The 17903-nt window shown below is 42.2% G+C and overlaps 2 pseudogenes across 2 annotated transcripts; both read left to right on the forward strand.

Moving 5' to 3' along the window:
* The first annotated feature begins 561 nt into the window (after positions 1 to 561).
* Positions 562 to 12013, forward strand: LOC308168699 (eukaryotic initiation factor 4A-II-like; annotated as a pseudogene). Its single transcript, XR_013938052.1, has 9 exons — positions 562 to 607; positions 2794 to 2851; positions 3250 to 3382; positions 3603 to 3742; positions 6299 to 6495; positions 7265 to 7402; positions 8179 to 8316; positions 10515 to 10704; positions 11948 to 12013. The product of XR_013938052.1 is annotated as a eukaryotic initiation factor 4A-II-like (transcript).
* On the forward strand, positions 10651 to 16550 carry LOC308168544 (large ribosomal subunit protein uL13-like; annotated as a pseudogene). Its single transcript, XR_013938053.1, has 6 exons — positions 10651 to 10753; positions 11948 to 12008; positions 12264 to 12365; positions 13197 to 13282; positions 13481 to 13540; positions 14405 to 16550. The product of XR_013938053.1 is annotated as a large ribosomal subunit protein uL13-like (transcript).
* Positions 16551 to 17903: the final 1353 nt, after the last annotated feature.

Raw genomic sequence — 17903 nt, forward strand, 5'->3', positions numbered from 1 at the left:
ATCTACTTGCCCCCACATTGGTACAAATACCAACAAAAGGACGTCTTCAAACAGGCAGTCACATTCCTCAAGGATATCAGTGTGTGGATCTACTGTACATGCATAGATCACATGGCTCATTGGCTCATTCATAACTTGGTTCTAATCGACTGCCTATCAATAACGTGATTGGTTGAATTACATGTGTTACTGTTGCTGGGCTGAAGTAAAAGTCTGCACACCCACGTGGTTCGACAGGACACTGTTTCCTGTTCACCAATTTTGACTTGTTGAGTCTCCGTAGAAACCCAAGCACATGCCAAACATACTGCAATATCCTTCCGCGGCTAGGCAATATAGTTAAGATATGATTTGCCTGATCAAAGATTGCAATTACAACGTTACAATTTAAAACACATTAATACTTTAACATTTAACATATAAGCAATTAGTTATGCTGTTATGTTGAGAATATACTGCTGAATAGATCGAGTTGTGTTACTTACTCACTGAAAATAGTCCGGTCCAGTATAAAGCCACGTGTCTGCGCCATCATCGATCTTTTCATTCCAGCCTCGTGCCTGTGCTGCAGACGGACCATGTCTCTCTCTGCTGATTACAACAACAGGTACAGATTGTGTTTGCGTGCCACGTGCACATGTTGAATTTTCTCGTGTGATTGTCACATGCACTCATTTACAAATGAGATCTGCAGTAAATCTTAAAATTGTGCCTCCTGGGGCTAACCGCAGTGGGACTAACCTATGCTAAGCTAGCGATCTAAGGCAGACGGCAGAGACCGCAGTGGGGCTAACCTATGCTAAGCTAGCGAGCTAAGCATCAGATTGCATCAGATCTGACCATGCCTCAACTCCTAGATGTGTACTAGTAGCTGTAGCCTATAGCTTCACATCAAAGTGCCTAGATGCAAGATGGCATGCAAGCTTGGAGCTGTTAGTTAATATCCCACTGTTAATCAGTTGGTGTTATGCACGCTTAGCTTCTCAAGTAGCCAGATAAAGATAAACCCACCATAGCATTTTCAGATGAGTTGATTATTGATTGCTCTGCCTTAGGAAGAATCGATGCTGTTTCACCACCACGTCGCGGCCCATTAATTTAATTTTGTAATTTATATATTTTTTTTACCATTTAGCAGACGCTTTTATTCCAAAACGATTTACAATTACAGGGACATTCCCCCTGGAGTAACTGAGGGCTAAGTGCCTTACCCAAGGGCACACTAGTAGTGGTGTGGTTTCAGGCGGGATTTGAACTCGCAACCTTCCGATCACAAGTCCAACTCACTATCCACTAGACCACCACTACCCCCCTCTTTGAGGTTGTTTGTTATCTACAGACACAGTATCAACAGAAGGGAAATGTACCCTGTTCATTAAAGCATTAAGGCATCTGTTTGTAAAGCCCAGTGCACATGGCGATTTTTGTCGCACCGCGAATTCGATTCCATTCACTACCACTAGACCAACCACTACCTGTTGAACGTTCTAAAACTTTTCGTCCTTTTAATGTTGTGGTTTATTTTTGGTTCTTGTTTTATTTGACTGTGCCGTGTTGTATGTGTCGTTATTGTTTATAATGTACCTGTCTTGTTGTCGAGTTGTTTAAAAATAAAAAAACTTGATCACAAAAAAAACAAAACGTTTTAAAACTTTAAATAGCCTAAAACCGTCGCCACATTCGGTGGCTTCTCCGTGGTCTAGTGGATACGTCCGTGTCATTACATGGTAGCAGGTTCGAGTTTGAGATGAGACGAACGTGTCCGAATCAACTATCGAATGCGACCTGTATGCCGAACTATCCACAGAGAGCAACCCGATATTTTTGTAATAATTATTGACCGTGAACTTTCTTCTTCAAGTAATAGCTATACTTTATTGTGTTGTCCGTCGCCAATTTCAAGGCGTCAGCCATGTGATCACAGGGTCGCCGGTTCGATTCCACCCGCGGACATGTAGGCTAATGTGGAAAACAAAGAATGAAAGTGGAAAACAAAGAATGAATGCGTAAAAGAATAAATAAATATAGAAATGTATTTCGTTATACTGTGTGTATTCATTCATTTATTTGTTCATACATTCATTTATGCATCTATATATTTATTGTTAATTTTGACAGACTTGGTCCTCCATGCATGTCATCCCTGCTCTGTAGAAACCTCTGCTTGGATACACAGTTTTTTGTTGTTGCAGTTACCTCTAACCCACGAGATGGAGACATATCGTAGATATGGCCAAACAGAATGCAATAGATTAGGCCAAACCCTGACTAAAAAGCACCTTCAAATAATTGTAATTAAATAATTTGGCCGTTTAGCAGACGCTGTATACTGTCCCTTCCTTTAGCCTACTTTGACCTCGGCGGGTCTATCACACGTTAATACAAGATGTGCTTATATCAGACAGTGGTGCTCAATAATTTATAAAAGTCAATTTAATTCAGTCTGTATGTGAATATAAAAGCAGGGGGAAACAGTAGCCCAATGTCTGACACTGGCAGTATACTCAGCGTAACCCAAATGTTTGGCAGTGAATTTTTAAGGGGAACTGGAACAAGTGTGAAATGATGCTTTCATCTTTCGGGACTGGACTGACTTCCCATGTTGACTAAATTTCTTTACTGATCACGCTTGTCCAGTTTTCCACATGGTTAGAGTTGGGGGTGGCCAATCAACACCATGCCTTGGCTTAAAACCTTGAGCATCAGATGAAGTAAATGCATAACATGAATTTGTAAACAATTTATTCCTGAATTGTTTGTACATCTGCCTGATGCTGCCTTTCATTTATGCAGCTCAAGACATCAAGACCATGGGGGGCCAGAGGGGATGGAGCCTGATGGCGTCATTGAGGTAAGATGCCATCTCAAATCAACCCCTAACCTATTGGTTGATCCAGACTCTCATGCAGGGTATCTGCGGTGTCTTGAAAAGTATTAAAAGTTGATAAGTCTTTTTAATACTTAAGGGTCTTGATTATCACGATTTTATGAGGTCTTGAGTTTTGTTGGTATTTTTCTGAATTAGACTCTGTCCAAAGAGTTTGAGTCCTATTTTTTTTTTTGTAAAAGTTCGTGAATTTATTAGTTTTATTAGAAAACAAAGATGAACCGTAAATCCTGTTGTATGATAGTGGTCTAGTCTATTGCAAACTAAAACTGTTAAGTTAAAGGTGTCGCTGATGTAAACGGTATATACCCTGTCATGCCTGTTGATCAAAACTGACCTATACATTTTTTTATTCTTTTCAGAGCAACTGGAATGAGATCACAGATAACTTTGATGACATGGCCCTGAAGGAGACCCTCCTTAGGGGTATATATGCATATGGTTTTGAGAAACCATCTGCCATTCAACAGAGGGCAATCATTCCTTGCATCAAAGGTATATAGATATCAGTAATTTGTCATTAATGATTGTTTTTGTTTTTCCATGTTGAGTGAGATGATGGCATACCATCTTTCGGGACTGACAAAGAAATGTTGATAACTTTTTGTATATTTACTGATCACTTGAGGGGAAAAAAAATCACTCATCAATTTCTGTAACTTGAGTGAGCATTCTGATTCTAGAACCTCTTCTTTTTTTTTCTTCTCTCAGGCAGGCTATGATGTCATTGCCCAAGCCCAGTCAGGCACTGGGAAGACTGCCATGTTTGCCATCTCCATCCTGCAACAGCTCGACCTGGAGAGGAAGAAGACCCAGGCTCTGGTGCTGGCCCCCACCACTGAGCTGGCTCTGCAGGTATGCTGTACCTGAGGTCATGATTATACACTTAAGTGTCTAAGACCAGGTTGGCATATTTGGACAGGCATATATTCAAGGTACTATTTTTTTCATTACTTCAATTCTCATGCAAAAAACATTCAATTCGGCTAAAGGAAGTGGGCGGGGTATCCTTTTAGGATTGGTGTAGTGTCTGACCATGACTGCATCGGTCTGAAAGTTGTCCTTCTTTTCTGTATTTCTGTCTTTTGTGTGAACCTACTTATTATGACTGGCAGTATACTCAGCGTAACCCAAATGTTTGGCAGTGAATTAAGGGGAACTGGAACAAGTGTGAAATGATGCTTTCATCTTTCGGGACTGACTTCCCATGTTGACTAATTTCTTTACTGATCACGCTTGTCCAGTTCTCCACGTAGTTACAGTTGGGGGTGGCCAATCAACACCATGCCTTGGCTTAAAGCCTTGAGCATCAGATGAAGTAAATGCATAACATGAATTTGTAAACAATTTATTCCTGAATTGTTTGTACATCTGCCTGATGCTGCCTTTCATTTATTTAGCTCAAGACATCAAGACCATGGGGGGCCAGAGGGGATGGAGCCTGATGGTGTCATTGAGGTAAGATGAGAAGATCTCAACTCAACCCCATACCTATTGGTTGATCCAGACTCTCATGCAGGGTATCTGCGGTGTCTTGAAAAGTATTAAAAGTTGATAAGTCTTTTTAATACTTAAGGGTCTTGATTTATCATGATTTTATGAGGTCTTGAGTTTTGTTGGTATTTTTCTGAATTAGACTGTCCAAAGAGCTTGAGTCCTATTTTTTTGGTCAGTGGGAGGGACTTACGACCCCAACGAGCCCCGCTAATGCATCTGCAACCAGGTGTCGTACGGAGAGATGGTGGGATGTGATAATCAAGATTGCCCCTACAGTGACATTGATGCTAACTGTGGTTGATGCTAACAGCTAACTGTGGTTGATGCTAACTGTGGTTGATGACACCAGCTAACTGTGGTTGATGCTAACTGTGGTTGATGATGCCAGGGGTAGAGAGGCTCCTCCAGCTGTAAATTAGCTAAGAACACTGCTCCACTGTCCTGAATCACACTAATACACTCTCTGTCTCTCCTCACACACACACACACACACACACACACACACACACACACACACACACACAGATTGCCCGTCTCCCCAAGAAAAAGTTTCAGGCACAGGATTTTTCCCCACTTTAAGCCCTGGTTATCGCTATAGGGTCCATTGAGGTCATACACAAAATTGGGTCTGAATCTTGTGCTTGTGGCGTGTGCATATCCATGACCTTTCTGTCCAGAATTAAACAAGATAACCATGCATGAACTGTTTTGTATACAATTACTTCAAATGTATTATCATTTTATTTTTTGAGATCCTAGCTTTGAGGTCCTAACTTCTTTTCCATTTGAATTTAGTTCCAGGAGTCTGCGTTGAGGAAACAGTTCTTGGACCTACAGGGGGGGGGGGAGGCTTCCGGGGTGGGGGGGGGGGGTTAGAGTGGAGAGGGGGGGGAGGCTCCCTCCTTCCAGAGGCCCACAACTGCCCCCCTCCACCTCACACACCCCCCTCCCTCCTTCCAGAGGCCCACAACTGCTGATATGGAACCTTGCTGTTAGAGACTTCCACATCCTAGTCAACCTGGTCAAGGTGTTCGACAGCAGACCAGTGCTCATCGTGTGTCTGAAGTACGGGCGTCTTTTCCTGGAGTCGTTCATGAAGCTGGGCATGCCGCTGCTGGACTTTGAGTTTTAAGAAGCACAAGGAGGATGTCCAGAGCCTGCTGAGGACCCTGCAGCTGAGCACCAGGCAGCTCCATCACATGTGTGGACACTCCAAGATCAAGCAGGACACGGCCCTCACCAACCACGTCCCCGGGCTGAAGAAGAGCCTGGAGCAGTTTGTGTACAGAGTGAAGGTCATGCTCACCCTCAACCACTGCCAGGACGCCTTCTGGCTGGGCAACCTGAAGAACAGGGACCTGAAGGGTGAGGAGATCCTCTCTCAGCAGCCACAGGGCAGCGATGAAGAGGAGGAAGGCTCACAGCTGCCTCAGGAACAGGAGGAGGAGGCTCATGAGAGTGAATCTGAGGGGAGGAGGAATGGCACCAGGGAGGAAGAGGAGGAAGATGAAGTTGTGTGCATCTGTCGAGTGGTTCCACTACGGCTGCGTGGGCCTGACCAAAGACATATATTCAAGGTACTATTTTTTTCATTACTTAATTCTCATGCAAAAAACATTCAATTCAGCTAAAGGATGTGGGCGGGGTATCCTTTTAGGATTGGTGTAGTGTCTGACCATGACTGCATCGGTCTGAAAGTTGTGCTGGCTTTCTTTTCTGTCTTGTGTGTGAACCTACTTATTATGAGTGACATGATGGCATACCATCTTTCGGGACTGACATGATAATGTTGATAACTTTTTTGTATACTACTGATCACTCTGAAAGCAGTATAGTAGAGCAAAAGCATCAATGCCAAATGGTGAGTCACCAATGGACCCTTTGTATGTGTTTGGACCCTCTCCCCCCCATTAGATCCAGAAAGTGATTCTGTCTCTGGGAGACCACATGGGGGCAGCATGCCACGCCTGCATCGGGGGCACCAATGTCCACAGCGAGATGCAGAAGCTAGAGGCCGCATGCCACGCCTGCATCGGGGGCCCCTGATGCTGAGACGAGGGTTCAAGGATCAAATCTATGAAATCTTCCAGAAGTTGAGCCCAAACATTCAAGTACCGGTAAGTCGTGTAGAATAAGTAATATTTCCAGATGGTTACTTGTTTTTTGTTTTTTTTGTCCTCTTACCAAGTGGAAAATGAGGTATTACGTACAAGTATTTTCTTAAATATGCCACTGTACTTCCACTTAAAAGAACTCGGCTAAAATTGCATAATCTGAGTTATCTTGGTTTATGCAGTAATGCTACCAGAGCATTGTGTGCAGCGTACCAAAGATTTTGGTACGAATACGTGAACCGTTACACCCCTACTTGGCAGGGTTACGTCTATTCAGAAATGCAACCCCAAAATGGGTTATCCCTGTGAAGGTCCTCAATGACTTAGCAGTTCACCCTTTTGGCAGATTAACGTCTGAGCTCCACAATGGGTTTCTCTATCTAGAAACCTGTTACTTATTCTCAAGACTACATTAACAATTCAGTGTGATTCATGTGATGCCAGTGATGGCTCTTAAACACCTAAAGTATCATTTGACCATGGTGTTCTGTAGTCTGACCTGCAGCTTTAACTTGTAGGTAACATAGACACGGCTGTTCTTGTGTCAACTGTCACTTAGATCCAACTGTCACTTTCAAATTAACCTCAAGATTCCTGTATATGCTCTGTGCTGCAAATGCGATGTAGTTGAACCTCTTAATGTTCTTTGGCCTCCATCTTGAGGCCCATTGGATTAAAAACCTATTTTGATTCTAGTTCAGGGCTGATCGGTGCATTTCTCATCCACCACCACCAGAGGGCTCATCCGTATCTTTTTTCTTCTCAGGTGGTCCTTCTCTCTGCCACCATGCCTGCAGACGTGCTGGAGGTGACCAAGAAGTTCATGCGGGAACCCATCCTTGTGAAGAAGGAAGAGCTTACCCTGGAGGGCATCAAGCAGTTCTACATCAATGTGGATCGAGAGGTGGGTGTGATGGATGACTAGATCCTGGTTGTACCAGTGTACTGAGTTACTCATTGTATTGTTTCCCTTCTTTTAAAGCACCCTGCTAAAATTGTGAGAGCGAAGCGTCATTGCTTGGCTCTTGTGGGCATGTAAGCATGGGTACACCAAGGAAGGAGAGGAAAGGCACAGTGTTGGAATTGAGACTGGGACGGACCTCTTTCTTAATGTCCGGTGTCCTTTGTCTCAAGATTCTGTGCTACAGACATTCCAATTCCGACATTCCAAAGTAGAATGTTAGGTTGTTAGATTCTGACATTTTGTGCTTTGTCAGATTATTTTTTATTTTTTACAGTGACCAGAATTCACATTGATCTTTACCATGACAAGCTGGGACTGTCAATGATGTTTAAGCAATATCACATGAGGGAGTGCGTTATACTGAATATCAGCACGGCTGTGATTGGGTCGTAGGTACGAGGCCGCAGGCAGCGCGAATTATTAGTTAACAGTAATAAGCAACAACAGATTATGATTTGTTTGTTTATTTAATCATAAAAATAAACAAAAAATAGTTCTGCAACTGAACTTCAAATGCACTGTTCCCTAGTAAAGTGAACACAAACATGTAGTCTAATTAACGGTCATTTAGTAGTCTAGAACATCTGTGCGGTGGAGTGATGCATATAGTTAAGTCCCAGTGCTGTTATACTGTATATCAGCACTCATGGAATGCCTCTTGTCCAATCAAATTACTTGGTCGGAACTAACTGTTGTATAATGTGGGTTTTTCTCAGGAGTGGAAGTTGGACACTTAGTGTGACCTGTATGAGGCGCTGACCATCACCCAGGCGGTCATCTTCCTCAACACCAGGAGAAAAGTGGACTGGCTGACTGAGAAGATGCACACTAGGGACTTCACAGTCTCTGCCCTGGTAAGACCAGAACATATTGCTCAGAATTCTAGTTCTAGAATAGCCAAGCTATGACGCAGAATTCTAGTTCTAGTTCTAGAATTCAGAGATCAAATGTCAGACAATCCCGGCACCTCCCAGGTCCCTGTTGGAGATTACTTGGCAGTAGGGGCGGGGCACAAAAAACAAAAAATCCGGTTCAGTACGTACCTTGGTTCATACTGGTTGGGTCTTTTTTTCCTGAAAGTCCATACCAAAGATTTTGGTACGAATACGTGAACCGTTACACCCCTACTTGGCAGGGTTGCATCTATTCAGAAATGCAACCCCAAAACGGGTTATCCCTGCGAAGGTCCTCAATGACTTAGCAGTTCACCCTTTTGGCAGATTAACGTCTGAGCTCCACAATGGGTTTCTCTATCTAGAAACCTGTTACTTATTCTCAAGACTACATTAACAGTTCAGTGTGATTCATGTGTTGCCCAGTGATGACTCTTAAACACCTAAAGTATCATGTGACCATGGTGTTCTGTAGTCTGACCTGCAGCTTTAACCTGGTTCTGTGTTCCTCTAGCATGGTGACATGGATCAGAAGGAGAGGGACGTTATCATGAGGGAGTTCAGGTCTGGCTCCAGCAGAGTCGTTATCACTACGGACCTACTGGTGAGTGTTGGACTGAATTTATGTTCAAAGGTCATCAAAATGTTTGCTGTTATGGCAGTACAGCACCTTCACAAGTTTTATTAATCCTTTATTTAACCAGGGTAGTCGTATTGAGACAGTACGTGAGCTTAGAATGATAAGGTTCTATCTCCGTTTAGGGCAGTTCAGAGATATTGAGTCAACATTTTTACATTCCATTATGTTTTGTGAGATGGAACCTTTGTATTATGAATTACTAACTCAAAAATGTCAACATTTTTAGAGACTCAGAGTCTCATCTTGACAAACACCGTTGTCTTGGTGTGCTAGAGTTCTCTTATAGTAAAAACCGGTCCTATTCACCGACTGGCCCACGTATAGGCCAGCCGGCCACCTGACCCGTCACAACATCTGGGAGAAGAACAGCAGGGCTCTCACAGGTCCTTATGACCCTAACCTGGGCTCCCACAGGTCCTTATGACCTGAAGACGATCACAGCCGTGCTGATATTCAGTATAACAGCACGACCTCGAGTGTGATATTGCTTTTATACAACAGTTCTACAGCGCAATGTATTAGTTAACAGTAATAAGCGACAACAGATTATGATTGGTTTGTTTTTTAATCATAAAAAGAACGAAAAAATTGTTCTGCAACTGAACTTCAAATGGACTGTTGCCTAGTAACCTGAGTACCAACATGTAGTCTAATTAATAGTCATTTAGGTAGTTTAGTAGAACATATGTGCGGCGGAGTGATCCATATAGTTAAAAGTCCCAGTGCTGTTATACTGTATATCAGCACTCATGGAATGCCTCTTGTCCAATCAAATTACTTGGTCGGAACTAACTGTTGTATAATGTGGGGTTTTTCCTCAGGAGTGGAAGTTGGACACTTAGTGTGACCTGTATGAGGCGCTGACCATCACCCAGGCTGTCATCTTCCTCAACACCAGGAGAAAAGTGGACTGGCTGACTGAGAAGATGCACACTAGGGACTTCACTGTCTCTGCCCTGGTAAGACCAGAACGTATTGCTCACAATTCTACTTCTAGAATAGCCAAGCTGTGACACAGAATTCTAGTTCTAGTTCTAGTTCTAGAATTCAGGGATCAAATGTCAGACAATCCCGGCACCTCCCAGGTCCCTGTTGGAGATTACTTGGCAGTAGGGGCGGGGCATAGCGGCTCACAAAAAATCCGGTTCAGTACGTACCTTGGTTCATACTGGGTGGGTCTTTTTTTCTGAAAGTCCATACCAAAGATTTTGGTACGAATACGTGAACCGTTACACCCCTACTTGGCAGGGTTACATCTATTCAGAAGTGCAACCCCAAAACGGGTTATCCCTGCGAAGGTTCTCAATGACTTAGCAGTTCACCCTTTTGGCAGATTAACGTCTGAGCTCCACAATGGGTTTCTCTATCTAGAAACCTGTTACTTATTCTCAAGACTACATTAACAGTTCAGTGTGATTCATGTGATGCCAGTGATGGCTCTTAAACACCTAAAGTGTCATGTGACCATGGTGTTCTGTAGTCTGACCTGCTGCTTTAACCTGGTTCTGTGTTCCTCTAGCATGGTGACATGGATCAGAAGGAGAGGGACGTCATCATGAGGGAGTTCAGGTCTGGTTGTCATGGTGACATCAGAGGGACGTCATCATGAGGGAGTTCAGGTCTGGTTGTCATGGTGACATCAGAGGGACGTCATCATGAGGGAGTTCAGGTCTGGCTCCAGCAGAGTCCTCATCACTACGGACCTACTGGTGAGGGTTGGACTGAACGCATGTCTTCAAAGGTCAAAGGTCATCAAATGTTTGCTGTTATGGCAGTACAGCACCTTTACAGGGCTTTAAAAAAAAAAAAAAAGTATTAATACTTTGTTTAACCAGGGTAGTCATATTGAGACAGTACGTGAGCTTAGAATGATAAGGTTCTATCTCCGTTTAGGGCAGTTCAGAGATATTGAGTCAACATTTTTACATTCCATTATGTTTTGTGAGATGGAACCTTTTGTATTATGAATTACTAACTCAAAAATGTCAACATTTTTAGAGACTCAGAGTCTCATCTTGACAAACACCGTTGTCTTGGTGTGCTAGAGTTCTCTTAAAGTAAAAACCGGTCTTATTCACCGACTGGCCCACGTATAGGCCAGCCGGCCACCTGACCCGTCACAACTAGGGGTGGGACGATTAGAAAAAGTCATGTCATGATTATCGTGGGCAAAATAATCGCGATCCACGATATTATCGTGAGAATTAAAAAAATGTTTTGGGGAATGCCAATAAAACACACTAATCACTTTAACTTAGATTTTGTTGTATTTTTAGGACATTTTAAGTCAGTAACTCAGATTCTAGTGGCACATATCTCTGGCCATAATCCGGGTCCTTAAGAAAGAGCAATTCCTTTTCGGCCAATCAGCACCTTTCATTAACGTACCCAAGGAAGTTTAAAGAACGCACTCCCAGTGTTGCCAACTTCCAGAGCCCCTTGGCGACATAATTAGTCAAAAGCGACCAGCGACAAATCTAACTTCCTTTTCTGGTAATTTGGGGAATTACTGTAAAGCATCTAACATATCCTGTATTCCACGGTTCACGTTACAACCGAGCTCAGGAGAGACTAGTAGGGATACAGTCTATGGCGAGCGAGGGTTGCCGTCTCCTCTCTCCCTCAACACTCACTCCCGCGGCCAGTCTGATAGCAGCCGCGGGGAGCGTATTGTTGTTCCCTGGGTCCTCGCAGGGGGTTCGGGCAAAGTTCGGGAAATAACGGACGGTTGTCATGTGTTTATACAGCATGGATGTTACATGCCTAATGCCTTTGATGCGCACACTTGCTACTTGCCGCTTTACTAATTGTATTTAGCCTATAGCACAAGTCATGCATTGCATGTAACCCAGTGGTGCAAACTTGTCACCTTTAGGTGTCATAAACCTGTATCTTGCTGTTTACCCACGTTTTTTGCGTTTGAGTAACATTCTGTTTGTATTATCCTACTAGGCCACAAGGTGGTAGTTGTGAGATGCGAGGGCATCAACATCTCCAAGTTACCGTAACAAACGTAAGTATTTTTGCAGTTCATCCGGTAGGGTACTGACTTACAGTAGGCCTACAGTATATGTAGATATCTGTAGCTTTCCTTATTGTCAGTGATGTTTACCACAGTAAACTATTCGAGTTTAACGACCATGAGAATACTTTACATGCACTACCATCTGAGACATAAAGGAACAGTTAAAACCTCTGGAGAACTTTTTGCATGTTCTGCTTGACTTGGAGTATTGGATGTGACTCTGCTGTCCCTGTGTTTGGACAGTGAAGTACCTTGCCTTCCTGCGTAAAAGGATGAACACCAACCCCTCTCGTGGCCCGTACCACTTCAGAGCTCCCAGCAGGATCTTCTGGAGGACGGTCAGAGGTGAGATACCAACTGCTCCAGCTTTTACACAGGGTTCCCGCGCTGGTCTTAAAAAGCCTTTAAGTCTAAAATCCAGCAAGCCGATTTATAAGACCTAAAAAGGTCCCAAGTTTCAGTTATTAGATCTAAAAAATAAGGTGCTAGGTCTAAAAAAATAGATTAGCTTGTCCTGCAAGGAAATTAGTCCGACCACATCTATTTATGTGGAAATGAATGAAGCTGGAACCCCAAAAAATGCTAATTCGCTGCCCCCGGGAGAAATTATTGGTGAACGAAGCTACGGCACGATGACAAAAAGCGATCACATGGTGTTGTGAATAGGTCTACATTTCTATTCAAAGAGGTAAAAAAAAAAGTCTAAAAAGGTCTTAGACTTGTTGAAACTTGTAGGAACCCTGTACTAGAGTGGTTCATTAAGTTGGAAAATTATCACTAGTCTTTGCCATTTATTAATAGGTTGACATCAATTGTCTTAAGTAGTCATAAATGCTGAACCTGGCACAACGGTTGTTCCTGGCTTGACTGTGATGAAACTCTTATCCCGAAACTGATCATATGTTGATGATACAAATCTACGGATCTGACTGCTGAGTTAAGCCGGGCCACAATGTTGTGCTGGTGTTGTAGAACATTCTATGCATATTTCACCTCCACAATCTGACATCAACTATGCTAGTCACGTGGTCTGTCATTGTTCTCTCGTCTTATGACATTCAACTTGAGTCTCCAGTTAAATGTTAAACTTTTATAATAACTCCTATTACTTTGAGGTAATATAAATGCCAAGGAATGTCCCTGACCGTGTCCCCCCTCCTTTTCTGACCCCGACAGGCATGTTGCCCCACAAAACCAAGAGGGGTCAGGCTGCCCTGGAGAGGCTGAAGGTGTTCGATGGCATCCCCCCTCCTTATGACAAGGTTTGTGACCCCCCCTCCCCTTCCAGCATAACCCCCTAAAATTGATCCTGTGCTGTCGATGATGCTATTCTTTTTACCTACATTGTTTGAGTATTGACTTTGAGAACACTCCTTATTTATCTGAGACACAATGTTTCCCTCAACCCTCTGGTGGAACAGCTGTTGCTTCTGTCTCTGATGTTCATTTGTCTTCCACAGAGGAAGCGCACGGTGGTCCCAGCTGCCCTCAAGATTGTGCGTCTGAAGCCCACTCGCAAGGTAAGACTAGAAATATCATTATGATAATTTTGGGGCTGTAATGGCAACCCCAATAGCAAGCCAACAGTACTGTGCGCTAGCTGGACGTGGCCATTTGGCGCTTGTAAGTAGCTGTTGCCTGTCTAGGAGTATCAGGGGTGCAAACTTGTCACCTTTCTGCTAAATTAGCTGTTTTTACTTAAAAATAGGTCATCCACGTGAATCGTGTAGATCTGATTATATCTAGATATAATATAACGTTGTTCGTTTGGTGAAGATGCAAACCGAAACTCCATACCAAAGATTTTGGTATGAATATGTGAACCGTTACACCCCTACTTGGCAGATTTATCATTAACTATCTTAACATGCACTGTCTTTGACCCTGTGTAGCCCTCTCCATGGCTCTATAGGCCAAGCTACAGCTGCAAGAGCAACTCTAGGCTTGTTTCTAACTGGGGTTTCTTGGCCAAACCCACCAAGTCTCTCTTTTAAAAGCAACTCACAGCTTCAAAAATATCAACAAAATCTACGTTGATTGCATCTTCAATAATATGATAATTATGTAAACAAATAACATAACATGTCTTCTCTCCTTTCAAATATGGAGATAGAACCTTATAATTCTAACGTCACGGGTAGCCTCTTTTTCAAATGAGCCCTGGCCAAGAAAAGCAGCACTTAATTAAAAAGACACCACATACAATATAAAAACATGAAATAACAGAAACAGTGAGCAGACACCCTAACCACATAGATAACCTAAGTACATTTGCATGTATGATTCACAGTCTCTGTAACATACAGTTTAAAGTCAGAGATTGGAATGTTAAGTTTAAACTTTTTTGAATTGATCTTTGACTAATGTTTCCATTTCCTCTACAGAATTGGTCACGGTGGGCGATTTGGTAGAAAAGGAGTCGCTATAAACTGTCACCGAAGAGGACAAGCGGATCCTTAGAGACATTGAGACGTTTTACAATACGACTGTTGACGAGATGCCTATGAATGTGGCAGATCTGATTTGAACAGTAATTCAGCAGTTTAGCTAGTGGATGAACACTTGCATTGTGGATTTTCTGCATACCCAACACACACCCGTGAAGCGTCAGACCAACACGACCTGTTTTGTTGTGGGATGCAGAGCTAGCTATCAAGCTAATCTGCTGCTATACGATACGTGGGCATAGGTGAGTGAGTTCAGACATATACGATCAGCGGAATTCAGAAACGTTTGTCGGAGAAAAACAAAGGATACGCTTTTATGCCGATCGTGGGGGACGGAACGAAGCACCGAGGTAGCCTAGTCAGCTGTGCAAACACGAAGGAAGAAGAGCAAACGGGGCGATGTATGTATGCTTACCTTCTTTAAAAAGTGAGAGAGTCGGCGATGTTTGAGACACTGGAAAAGTGTTACTGTAGCAGGGAAGGGAAGGGGGAGGACCAACGCAGAGCTGCTGGTCTGGGCCAGAAGAGAGAGAAGTTGCCTTGCTGCCTGTTACCGTGCTACAAGCTACAACACCTGCTTTATTCTACCTTTTGTTTTTATCCTCAAACAATGCTGACAAATAAACAATTTGCGTAGGTTTATGATTCAGATCAGTGTACAGTGGGGTTATGGTCATTGCATATGACAGGGATAGTGACGTACAAGCAACAGATGTAACGAAATAAGCAGATATTAATATTTCCATACCATGTTTGTAATTGCCAGACTCCCTTTTTCCCATCCAGCTCACCTTGCTCTCTTCCACCTTATTCCGCTCATGCGCAGTTGGAGACAACAGATGGCTGTCATGTCATTTGGCTGGACATGTTGGCCACTGTGTCTATCACTGATGGCCAAGCCAGCATGTCATGAGCTTAGAATGATAAGGTTCTATCTCTGTTTAGAATGATAAGGTTCTATCTCCGTTTAGAATGATAAGGTTCTATCTCCGTTTAGGGTGGTTCAGAGATATTGAGCGTCAAAGTTTTTACATTCCATTATGTCTTGTGAGATGGAACCTTTGTATTTTATGAATGAATTACTAACTCAAAAAAGTCAACATTTTAAAAATAACACCACACAGGCATTAATAAACACCTAATGGATCAGATTATGTAAAAAAAACTCAATTTTGACAACAATTGAGATAGAACCTTATAATTCTAAACTCACGATGTGTAGTAGCCTATTCATGACAGATTTAATGATTTGTATTTGATTATTTGAACTGACTGGTGCATGCTACATAAGGGTTATATGTAAACGACTCCACTTGTGCTTGCTTTTGTATAAGCTTTTTGTGGAAATAGTAGTACCATATATATACACCCAAAATACCACTGTGTAGCGAAAAGGAATACCTCCTGGAAATCAGCTGGATAGCACACTTTTCCTGGATTATTCGGTTTAAGACCACGTAAAGCCCAACCCCTTTAATAACTGTAATACTACCCAATATATCTGCCCTGTCTAATGCTACAAATATTGTGGGATATTAATTATCAACCATAAGGCTCCATATTATTATTATTATTATTATTATTAGTCTAATCAATAAAGTTGAACAAGATTGAAATCTACTTTTTATCTACTTGCCCCCACATTGGTACAAATACCAACAAAAGGACATCTTCGGAACAAAGCAAGGCCCAGTACAGTTGATGCGTGGAAGGCTTATTCATTGAACTTGACCAACCTGACTGCTCTGTGATTTGATTCTCCATTTACCCCAATCCGGATTGTGTTGTATTTCTACTATTTGGCTGTGACTTGTCTGCTACTGTATAAATTGTAAATTGTAATTATGTTCTTGTCTTGTGGTTATGTGTGTTCATGTCCATGTAATAGTCATGTACAATGTGTGTATGTTTTTTGACACTGCTGTTTGAGCTGTACCGACAACAAATTCCACCGACCTACGTCGTGTGGTCATTAAACTATTCATTCATTCAGTCATACACTACCCCTTTTCTTTTTTGTTTTCTTTCTTTTTTTTCCTCCCTTCCTTGTTATGTGTTGTTAAAAGCAATAAAAAAATCTTGATCACAAAACAAAAGGACATCTTCAAACAGGCAGTCACATTTCTCAAGGATATCAGTGTGTGGATCTACATGCATAGATGGCTCATTCAACTTGGTTCTAATAAACTGCCTATCAATACCTTGATTGGTTGAAGTCAAAGTCTGCACACCCACGTGGTTCGACAGGATACCGTTTCCTGTACACCAATTTTGACTTGTTAGAGCCTCCGTAGAAACCCAAGCACATGCCAAATATACTGCAATATCCTTCCGCTAGGCAATATAGTTGAGATGTTATTTGCCTGATCAAAGATTACCGATTACATGTTACAATTTTAAACACATTAATACTTTACATTTAATATATAAGCAATTTGTTATGCTGTTATGTTGAGAATATACTGCTGAATAGATCGAGTTGTGTTACTTACTCACTGAAAATAGTCCGCGGCAGTATAAAGTCACGTGTCTGCGTCTCACCATCGATCTTTTCATTCCAGCCGCGCGCCTGTAGACGGACCATGTCTCTCTCTGCTGATTACAACAACAACAGGTACGTGCGTGTTATCAGGGTATCCACGGTGTCGTGAAAAGTTTTAAAAGTTGATAAATCAATTTTGGGGAAAATCAAGACCCTTAATAAGTATTCAAAAGTCTTATCACGATTTTATGAGGTCTTGACTTTTGTAGGTATGTTTCTGAATTAGACTCTGTCCAAAGAGTTTGAGTCCTAAAAACCTTTAGTAAAAGTTCGTGAATTTATTAGTTTTATTAAAAAAACAAAGATGAACCGGAAATTGTGTTGTATGATAGCGGTCTAGTCTATTGCAAACTAAAACTGTTAAGTTAAAGGTGTCACTGATGTAAACGGTTACAGCTCAAAGTGGCGGTGAGGTCTGGAAAAATATTGACACGGTCTTTAAAAAAATCTTAGAAAGGCATTGAAATTAACCTCAAGATTCCTGTATATACCCTGAGTATGTAACATAGACACGGCTGTTCTAGTGTCAACTGTCACTTAGATCCAACTGTCACTTTCAAATTAACCTCAAGATTCCTGTATATACCCTGTATTGTGTTTGCGTGCCACGTGCAAATGTTGAATTTTATCGTGTGATTGTCACATGCACTCATTTACTAATGAGATCTGCCGTACATCTTAAAATTGTGCATCAGATCTGAGCATGCCTCAACTCCTAGATGTGTACTAGTAGCTGTAGCCTATAGCTTCACATCAAAGTGCATAGATCAGGGGTATTCAATTACAAATTCAGTTGGGCCAGATTTGAAAACCAAGATATTTAGCTGGGCCAGACATTTTCAGCGGCCAGTAGCCTAGGCACCAGGTAATGACACATTTCAAACCAACACAAAT

The sequence above is a fragment of the Nansenia antarctica genome, assembly GCF_963989245.1.
Source record: "Nansenia antarctica genome assembly, chromosome: 12".
Taxonomy (NCBI): Eukaryota; Metazoa; Chordata; class Actinopteri; order Argentiniformes; family Microstomatidae; genus Nansenia; species Nansenia antarctica.